Here is an 11,764-nt window from a genome sequence, read left to right as displayed (position 1 = left end):
TGTGTAATACGGGGGGGAAGGAGGGTACATAAATTCAATCAATTTGTTCAATTATTAATTTTTATTGTTTAACAAGATGGAGAAACTAGTACACTGTTTTTTGACCTTAGAAATAACATTCTTTTCACAATAATGTTTTAATTTCTAAGTAAGTTTACAACAAACTCATCAATATGCAAGAAGTATTTTGAAAGATACTTTGGAAATTAATTTTCATATCAGAAATAATTTTTCTTCACTACATTGCCAGCAACCTGATAAAAAATGTAGTAGATGTGAATAAAATAACTAAAATACTTTTCAGTTACAAATACAGTTGAACATTATTATATTAAACGAAAGTTGCTATACATATTACTTAGAAAACAAAATCCCAATTTTCTTTGTACTTCTTAAAGCTGCAACGAGGAAATCGTATTACTTCAAGTTCAATATTTATACAAAATTACTAGTTTTAAGACTTAAAATACAACAATAACAACAACATAAGTGCAGATTTAATGCTTTATACTAATCCACTTTAAACTAAAAAACATTTATATAAGTCTGTTGTAACAGTGCTCACAGTTTACTGCATAGTAGTGACTACTATGGTAAAATATATAATAACCAAGTTTTATGCAGGTAAGGTTAGACAAAGGCTTATAACCACTTTTAAAATTTAGTTTGAAGCCACCCACAAAGTAAATTAGGTTAAAATCACGGTGATGTTTACTTTTCTGAAAACCAATATACAGCTTATCAATATATGCATACAATAAGAAAGGTTTGTATTACTTTGTCAAAAATTAGACAACTGCTATACTGAATTTTCTACCTAACATGATCACTGAGGTATTTCTGATAATAATTAAAATTTTTACATGCTTATTTTCTGCTTATACATAATGAAAAAAAAAGTATGACATTATTAACCACAAAAGAAAAAAGAAATACATTTCACACTTGTTTTTGATTTAGTTGACAATTTGTAACAAACACTACAAATGTTTTGTGTTCCTTAACAAGGGCTAACTTTGGTACAAATTTACTAGTGGGTTCAAATCCATATGGGCCATAAGTTTCAGAGATAACAGTGCCATTTGAAAATAATATAAAGTACATAAAGCCACCAATGTTTTAAATCAAAAGTGACTGTAAAATTTACCCCATTTACTGCATCAACAGAGAAACAGGAAAACAAATACGAATAATGTCATAAAGTAAAATCCACTTCTGTACAGTTTTATAAACAACTTTGCAAGTTTCCATTTCACTAAGTTTCTCTATGCATGAATGGGTCACCATTTTAAAACAATACTTGATTCTCACAAAAGAATTGTTTATTTTTCTGTTATCTTTGCTGAAAAATGTAGTATGGACCTCTTCACAATTTTTTTTTTCAATATTCACATTTAATATTCAGAAAAAATAGGTTAATAATGTAGCTATGAAAAAACAATCTTCTAGTGGCAAAAAATTCACAGCCTAAGTAGATATTATGTAATCTATGTTTTCTTGGTATTTTTAAAGTACAAATCTATGACTAAATTACTTAGTGATAAGAAATTTTTTGTAATCACCAGATGTAAAGGGATACTAGTGGCTTGAAATCTTTTTAACAGTTTTTTTGACCATAGCATATACAATTTAGGTTTATTATACTGAGAGTTTTATATATATATTCAGTTGATAGTCAGCTAAACACAAATAATTTCATTTACATACTACATACCAGGTCATACTAGCTTGTGTAAGTATAAATTATTCACATATGTGCAGTGCGTTAACATACTTTTCTTTATAAATTTCTATTACTTCATTAGTTGTTTGCATGTTAACTCTGCTGAATACGTATCTATATAAGATTGAAATAGACAATTTCAGTTTTCTGTAACCTTCAAATGTAAGTAAGAAATTCTCTACTTCCCTAACTAAACAACATATTACTGACAAATTATAGAATCTTTAGTTACCAAATGTTTTAAAATGAGCTCAAACTACTTTCATTTAATTTTGAATATAATTTTTTTCTTAAATCTAAGTTCATGGAGAACATGAAGCACTAAGCTTCAATGAAATTCAGGACTAGCTTCAAAAATTAGATGTCACCACAATCCAGGGCTAAATAACTTCTAAGATTAGGAGTGACTATTATTCAGAGCAAACTTCAAGAATTAGAAGCAACTACAATTCAGGGTTAGCTTCAAGAGCTAGAAGCAGCTATAATTTAGGGATGGCTTTAATGTTTAGAAGTAACTATAATTTAGGACTAGCTTCAAGAGTTAGAAGCAATTATAATTCAGAGCTAGTTTTAAAGATTAGAGGCAAGTTTAATATAGGAATAGCCTTGTGGGTTAAAATAAAATTTTCTTCAAGGACAAAATCATGGATTAAGAGTAAATAATTCAATGATAGCATCAAGAATGTTGTAAAAATGATTTTTAATTCAGAACTTAATAAATACTTAAGGAGAGAAATATATTCTTCAAATGTCCAGTTAAGAATTACTTAGCATTCATTCAATATTTAAATTTTATAAATAAAGATTAAATACAAATACACCATAGAAAAATTTAATTATAGGCTACCGACATGAAGTATATAGAAAACTGTGTGTGCAGGTGTGTGTATAAACCTTTGGTGACAGATACTGTATCTATATAGCACCTTTTAATATTAGTTATTTAACAGCAACTTAGATCAACCTGAGGCCTCAATATAGAAGCCAAAACATTCCACTTTAGAACAGACAGAAGCAGTTTATTAAAACCAAAACTGTCTAAAATGCCTAAAACACCTTTAATACAACACTAAATGCTTATCTCCAGCCTAAGAATAGCAGTCAAGATAAGCAGAAAAAGTTAGTCATTGTTTATAAGACAAAATCTATGAAATGTATCTAGTTTAAATGACATTCTTTTTAAAAGACTCCAACATATAGCAGCATAAACTTACATGCACGCAAATACCAGAAATCACAGTACCTTCACATAAAAACTCAATATACATATTAAAGTTTTTTCGTACACCTTATAAAAAAATCTTTCCCTATAAAACTATTATGCCTTGACTAGCAAAGTATTAAAAAAAAGTTGAATTACAAAAAAATGACTTAAAAGACATACCATATGGCCAAGATTCACAACAGAGAAAGAATGAAACTAAGTATATTTTTTATGTCCTTAATATCAACTTGAGCTGTAAGCACATGCCGGCTTCAAGATTATCAGCTGAGAATTATGACAACATAAAACACATCTTTGACTTCTGTAATATTTTGACTAAACTATTCACCTTAACTTTCATGATGAATAAGCCAAAGACTTGCAACCTGAATACATCTTGAAATAGATAATGTAAAAACAAAAATGTAATATACATAAAGAAAAGCTTATGGAGCCTAGTTTGAATGGCAATTTTTCAAGAAGGTTCAGCCATATAGCAGCATAAACTCAGATACACACAAATACATCATTATTTCTTCACCCTCTTAACTGTCACCTAGCTAACATTTAGTACAGTGATTAAAATTCCTTCGAAAATTACAGGAAATGCCATTAGTATAAGATATGACTAAATATATGTCCAGGATCCAAAGACATTTCTACAATGATTAATGAAATGTAAACTGTAAAACACGTTACTTACATGAAATATTTAGTACTGAGAAACCAAAGTAATATGTCTCATCAAAACAGTGGTATGGGCTTCTTCTGAAGACACACGTTTAATCTAAGGACCACTGTACTTGGTAAATCTCTTTCACACAAAACAATAGCCACAAACCCTCCTACATTAAAACAAGAAATATGCATTATATACAGATAAGAGAAATATGTTCTGAAATTTGATGCCACATGACTATATTTAGTAACACAAACAAATTTTTGTTTTATGGCAAATTGATTGAGGAATTTTGTCACCAACTCTAACTTTGAACTACCAGCCACAGGTAAGGCAAGTGGCTGGCAGTACCTATTACTATTTTTGGCTATTCTTCCATAATGAATAGTGAAGTTGACTGTTACTTTTATAACATGCTGACAGCTGAAAAGCATGAACATGTTTGGAGGTGACAGGTTTCAATCTTGGGATAACACAATTCAAAACAATAGTATAACTACTTTAAATGAAATATTTACAAATGAGTTTTTGAAGAACAAAATTTCCATTTGATCTATTACTGTTGTATATTTCTGCCAAGATGCAACAACAATAACTAAAGCTTAAAAATTACTATGAAATGTAAAATTGAATTTATAAAGATGAAATTTCTTGACTTATTTTTTGGGGTTAGCTTCTTAATCAGAAAGACAAAAATCCAACTCTTAATTTTCTACAGAAGTATCAGAATATGCAAACATTAAAATCACAATATTTACATCATTTTCTATTTTATTCATACAATACAGAGGCTGTTTTTCCTCAATGTCTGCCTATCATGAAAAGTATGATTTAAGCAATAGTCCAAAATCAAGAATTTCATACTAAAAACTGAAATACAAGAAAAGCTTTAAATTAAATATTTTGATAAGTTATATTGACATATTCTACAATTAACTACTACACTACAATCAGTGACATTATGATAGATAAGAAAGAATTACAAAATATGCAGGGTCTGAGAAACATTAAAAGTTTAGATTTCAATAAACAACCTTAAATTGGATGAGCACATCAATTTCTAGAAAACAAAAGCTTGGAGAAAAGCATCATGCATGTCGGAAAAACAAATCTATGAAAAGTATATTTAAGCAAAACTGCCTTCTTAGACTTTGATAGACTCATTCATAAGGTGTATTTACAGACTTATTCCTCCTGAATGGCCGAGTATGATTTACAAGTACAAATCCTATCAGAATACTAACACAGCTGTCTGTAACTTTGTAAAATAAAAATACAACAGGGAAATTATGTCAAATGTTGTTTACCTTTACTAATAATTTTATTAGTTATCATGCCATGAGAAAAAAAAAATCACTATAATAGCTGTCATCACAACTATAACTTAAACACGTACTTCTCTCCCCTTACTCCTAACATTAATTTGTTTAAGAAGAAAATACTAGGGTTTTATTATGTTTAGCAATTCAACACCTCTGTTAGATCAGAAAAAAGAGGGGGACAGCAAAAATACTAATAATTGAAAATCAAGCTAATTTTACTACTCATAAATACAGCTACAGAAGTATATAGTTAGATGATATACATTATTACAAAAAACAGCTTTGGATATTTTACCTTAAACACTTTTTACATGACAAGAACTACTTATATAAAAATGCTAACAGTCTTAAATGTTTATAAAACCACAGGACATAAAAGAGACAATATCACATAAAAATCCAAGTAGCAAAGGTCAAGGCTGCTTTCATGACTTTCTTTCTTTGTAAAAAGTAATAAAATAATTATTCTTACAATAACTGGGATTATTTTTAAATCTGTTTATATATGGGATGTTTGCAAGATTGTAAAATACACATACTGAATAATGTGTACAATTATCTTCACAGTTTATGTATTTTGAAACACTGCTACAATGAAACAAACTAATATTTAAATTTTTAAATGAAAAGTTTTTGATTTTAATATAAAACTTATCTAAATTATTTAGTAATACAAAACCAACAAGTAGCCATTAATCTTATCCAGTATTATAGAAATCACAGGAACTAATAGCATCCTTATACCTTATAACATTAACCACTGGAATTGGATGTTACTGTATACTTGATAACAAAATAAACAGTACAAGAAATCTGAAGTACAAGTTTTTGCATGTATAATTTATAGTTTCACACATCTTGCACATAAGAATGCAATAATGGAGTTGATATTTTCATGACATTTTACCTTAAAAGTTAATAATGATGATGAGAAATCATTAATAATAATAATAAGTTAATGTTAACACAATAATAATAACTAATATGAACAAGTGTACTAGCTCATAAATACATTTTGTGCAACAACACTATCAAAGAGACACTTTTCAATACTGACCATACTATAGTCGTTTACACAACTGTGATACCCAAAAATGATTTCACAGAAGTAATGCTATTTGCTGCTATGTTATTTTATATTAAGTCAATGGATATGTTTATATTTTGTTGATTTAACATTTTTCATCAGGAAGTAGCAAGCTGTTTCCTGATAAGTTCATAACCAAGGATTATACTCAATCTTCAAAATTTTTAAGTGTTTTTGTAAAAGAGGAAAACATATTTTACTAGAATTTTGGCTGACTTCCGAACCTGACAAAATGTGTACGACTGGAAAGTTAACATTTTCTTAAATCGAAAATGTATTTCCAATAATACTCACCTCAGCTCATACTACAACTATTATTTCACTGCCAGGGTTTCTTCCTTTGCCAATCTAAATATTGGACTGATTTTTTCTCACTTCTTCCAGTCTTTTATGCCCTATTTAATTGCCCTTGGTGATACTTATGACACTCTCCACCTATGTTATTGCATCCTCTATCCTGGTACTATATATAAGCACCTCATTCAGATAAAGTTATTTCTTTTTTTTTTTGAGACTGACTCAATCTGCAGTCTCTAACACTGGCTTTTAGAGGGGAGGAAGGGTAGGAGAGTGTGAAAAGAGGTACCATATTTTTTGGTGTATAAGACGCACTTTTTTACCCCAAAATTTGATGTCAAAATCTGCTTGCACCCTATACACCAAAGGAATGAATAATACATATGTATATATACGATATACACAAGCCATGTGTAAATATATTTAAATAGGCATGCATAGTTTAGTTCAATTGAATATGTTATTTATAACAATAGTATTTTTTTTTCTTTTAAAAACATAACTATTTATAATGCTCCCTAAGTAATAAAAAAATAAATTACAGTGAAAGCAATGAAGATTTTGTAGGTTTTAAACCAAACTAAAGAACAGTAAACTTTTTTTTGTTTACGGTATTTTCTTATTTTGATGTTTTGAGCTCTTTTGTGTTTGGAACAATATATACTAATTTTTAAAGTATCAAATTGAGTTTTTGTTCAATAAAAATCTTTCAAATGCAACTGTAGCTTTTTTCCCCAAAACTTTGTCTTCAAAATAAGGGTGCATCTTATAATCCATGTAAGTATTCCGGTAAATATTATTGGAAATACATTTTCGATTTAAGAAAATGTTAAGTTCCAAAACAAACAGCTAGAATCGAACATTAAGAAGGTGGAGGGGCCGGTGAGGGGCATTATTCATACAGAAAGTATCTGCATAGATCGTGGGTGTGTCAATAGACGATTGACACCTAGTGGGGGAACCACACTACATCAAGAACAGGTATTCTCTTCACCTAGAACTTTATTCATTACTGTGGGTGGAATTTTACATGGTTTATCATCACTATTGACCAGGCCCCAACCAGATGGCTGAGGTTCCACTGTTCAGGGTTGGAATTATAGGGCCATGGTCCCTATATCCTACATTGGTGTCTAGGGCAATTGGACCACAAGATATATGTATATACACCAATGAATGAATCCCAACCTGTAACTATAGAGTGATGTATTCAGAGCCACCAGAATTACGACGAGAAGGTAAGCAACACCGAAGTGGACAGGTCTTCTCCTCAACCTGAAAAAGTATGAAAGGCAACACCCCAGGCTGAGAATGATGGAATCTTGTATGCCTTTCTCAACCTACGAAAACCATGTGGGCAAGGGAAATTCCACTTGCCCCCAGAATTATGGGAAGGATGTGGAACAAATTGTGCTCAACCAAGGACCCAGGATGGACCCACTCTGCATTTGGAATTAGAAGGAGACAATGGACCCTCTTCTATGAACAATGTACTAAACCAATATTGATCAAAAAGAAGGGTCACTCTCAACCCAACCTGATAGCCTAGCATCAAATCTGAACTAGTATTATGAGTAGGCTCCTGCTTCTCCTACCAACATCTGGGAAAAAAAACATCCAGGGACCCAGGTAGGAGGTCCCCCAACTTTGCCCTCTTCTCCAAGAGTGGAGGAAATTCACTCTAATGCTCTGGAGAAAAAGCTTCTGTCCACCACCCCAATTACTGGAAACTGGGTGTGGTAAGGATTCCCTAGTAGAATCTGGGAGGTAATGTGCATTATGGAGTCCAGAGGAACAGTTCAATAGGTGAACTAAGTTCCCCGAATTTTTAAAAGCAAACCGACCCCAATTTATTCAATCTAATGATTGGCAGGGAGGAGCAGGATCCCCTTATGCTTTAGTCATGATAGTACAGCATAGTACAGTGATACCACCCAGGCAGCCTCTAAGTGGTCTTATAGAACACTTCATTTCTAGAGAGCCTGTTGCAACCTAGATAAAGTATATTGAATTAGTGGTTTCTAGTGCAGTATTGGTCAGATAGAAGCACACCTGCCTCGGTAACACTTGCCACAGAACTGGATCCTGTGAAAACGAGGTAAGGTACCCTGAAAGGTAAAGTAGAGACAAGTGTAGCAATGAAAATACACACCCCTCTGTAACATCTAGTGGAAGTGGTTAAGATAGCTACAGGGAGTAGTCAAACACCCTCAGATGAAGATACTGCCAGATCATGTAAATAATGTGAAAAAACGTATTTGGAGAGGTCCACATACCAGTCAGCACAATGTCCTCCAGCTACTAAGTACATAAAAATGTGATGAATCTGATTAGATGTGACTCGCAGAAGATTCCTCGCTTTCAAAGACAGCCCAGAATAAGCAATATAGATCCATTTTGTACCCATCTTGTCAATGTAACCAGATATAAATCCTAGGAAACTGTATGATCCCAATGAATAAAAAGTCATTGTCTAGAATCTCTAAAGGCATTAGTGGAGGCAACAAAACCTCCAGGAACCTCAATGTACATAAGAAACTATTAAAATCTGATCTGTCATAGAAGTGAGAATTAGTGATCAGATGAATTGGTGAAAAGGATTTCTTCTCTTCCGTGGCTGACAGTATCTTAGGGAAGAAGAACTGGTCTGAGGATGTAGGTAGAATGATAAAGCATCCTGTGGGCAATCAGCACAAACCACTCTGACTGGCAATATCTGTAGGTCAGCAGCAATGAAAAATAAACCTTTAGGTAATGATGATACATGGCATATGAGACTAAGGTCACAAAAGGGTGTTGAGAAAGGGTATGCAATGTAACCTTAAAATACCAGTTAGGGAACTGGAATGGGCATTTGCAACAAAGGATCAAAAGCAGTTTGAGGAAGTTGGAGAGTTTCTTTGTTTTTGAATTTCACGCAAAGCTACATGAGAGCTATCTGCCCTAACCATCCCTAATTTAGCAATGAAAGACTAGAGGGAAGGCAGCTAGTCATCACCACCCACTCAAACTCTTGGGCTACTCTTTTACCAATGAATAATGGGATTGACTTCACATTATAATGCCCCCATGGCTGAAAGGGTGAGCATGTTTTGGCATCCGGAGAGTACTGGGACTCAAAGAAATTTTATCTTGAGTATTGAATGGTAGTCAATAAGGCTATCTTGTACAGGGCAACTGTGGAATATGCAAAATCCTTGCGAAAGAGCCATGTTTGAAACTTTAGCTTCTAGATAGCTGGGTATACCATGTCAGATCATAGCTGCCTCCACATAGATGTCCAAAGAGAAAGTGGAAGATATAGGCACTCCTGAAGGTGCAGCAGAAACCAGGTTGCAGCTACCAATCCAGTGCTATCAACAGGACCCGATAATGAGTTGGAACAAATCATAGGGAAGGCCTAGAGTTGTAATCCCATCTTGTCTTGATGGAATGCATCCATTGCCAAAACCCAAAGGTGAGGCAATGGAGTCCATATTTCCTATAGTTGAGTGTTCCAATGAATGGCCAACCCACCAATCATCAGTGTTTCAAAATGAGAGCTAATCCAATATAAAACTGTGTGGTGCAACATCTATTCTGTTGGGAAAATGTATTTGGGTCGAGACAATTGATCTGCTACTGCAGTCAAGATCTGTGGAACATGGCAGGCTAGTGCAGTGATATGATAAGAGTGGTTCTGAGAAAGGAGATCCAAAGTTCAAAAACAAGGAGCTATAGACCAAGTTCCCCCCTAACAGGAAATGCAAGACACCACCGTGGAAGTGTCGGAGACAAGCCTGACAACTTTCCCCTTAATAAGCCCAGACCATGAGGCATCACTTTTTGAAGAGCAAGAAGGACTGAAACATTGTGTAGGTAAGCCTCATCATCCATGCATACATTCTGGAATTCCTGACTGCTGAGATATGCACCCCATCAGTGATGCAAGGCATTTGTGAAGAGATGGATCTCCAGATGAGGTGGTGGCAGAGGAACCCATATCTTAGTATTGTCCCAACTTAACATCCCCACAAGATCGAAGAATGATCCTGAATAAGGAAACTGGGGAATCCAGTGAATCAATGTTTATGATAGTGCAGATAGGAGCCAACTACACTGAACTTGGACATTCACAATCCTAGTAAAAAATGCCAACTCAGATTGAGGAGTCACTTGTGAACCTTGGAGAATCTAGGCATTGATATAGATGAGAAAGATCGATGACTGAACAGCAATCTTCTGTCTTCTTAGGCCCAACAACTAACAGGAATAAAACCCTGGAAGAACTAACACGACTCTCTCTACACCCAGACCAACCAAACTCTGATAGTAATATAACTAAGTTCCAAAAACTGAGGATCTGTGGGAGATGGAAACTCTACAGGTTGGGTGGATAATGGTGGTGAAGACGTGAACTGAATGACTAATTCTGACTCAAGGACCAGTAGACATTATGTAGTGCCTATGGTTAATGTTACCACATGTCCAGAAATTCTCAGAGCCAGGCCCCAACAGATCCAAAAGGCATACAATAATCACCTATGCTGTTGGCGGCATTCCGACCGAGCAGCAGAACCCTTGCATATGGACAGAATCTGTTCTTGGCACCAATGTACCGAAGGGCTGATGTCAGGACCCTCGAATAGGGGTGTAACTATGACCCCCCCTGTAGGAGCCAATGAAAGTTGAGATGCCAACGACAACAAGGATGAATGAAGCTGACAATTGAACCAATGTGCATGTTAACAATGGTTCCAGCATGTGATCCATGAAGTTGATGATCCTGAGAATCTTCAAACAAAATTTTGTGTCAGGAAAACAACATGTTGAATGTTAGAGTTGTAAGTCCGTACACTTACTCCTGTACGGACAATGATCTGATCAGATTAACTACAAACTCCACCTTAGAACCCCTAATTTTGAGGAGCAGATGTATTATTTGAGAGTCGAAGTATGCTTCATAGGCTAAATCACGTAGTTCTGACAATTGTGGCAGATAAGACATAGCTGTCCCTTCACATAACTGATCAGTATGCTCCCTGCATGAACCACAATGTCTGTGGATGGAGAGAAAACTAAGTATTCGCTCCCAGATCTTTCAGCCATAAAGTAAGGTACAGACTCAAAAGCAACTGGGAAAAGACCCAAAATACCACACTTTCGATGAACCAAATGAAGAAAACAAATCAGAGACAGCTTATTCCAAAGTGGCTTCCTCCTTTATTTCTTTTAGAGACTGTTTTTATTACTGTTGTTTGGAACAACATTTTGTCAGGTACGTTTGTTTGGTTAGATCAAAGCAACATTGGGCTATCTGGTATGTCCACTATAGTGTTGTAAGTCTGTAAACTTACCACTGTCCCACAGGGTGACTGAGAAGCCAAAAGAATAAAAGAAGGTGCAGGAAAAACCGATTCAAAATTCTCTCCAGAATGTCCAGGATTGCCCTTAATTGCAGCCTCAGAGCCCA

Source organism: Limulus polyphemus, unplaced genomic scaffold (assembly GCF_000517525.1).
Source record: "Limulus polyphemus unplaced genomic scaffold, Limulus_polyphemus-2.1.2 Scaffold1903, whole genome shotgun sequence".
Classification (NCBI taxonomy): domain Eukaryota; kingdom Metazoa; phylum Arthropoda; class Merostomata; order Xiphosura; family Limulidae; genus Limulus; species Limulus polyphemus.
This window is presented reverse-complemented; position numbering follows the sequence as displayed.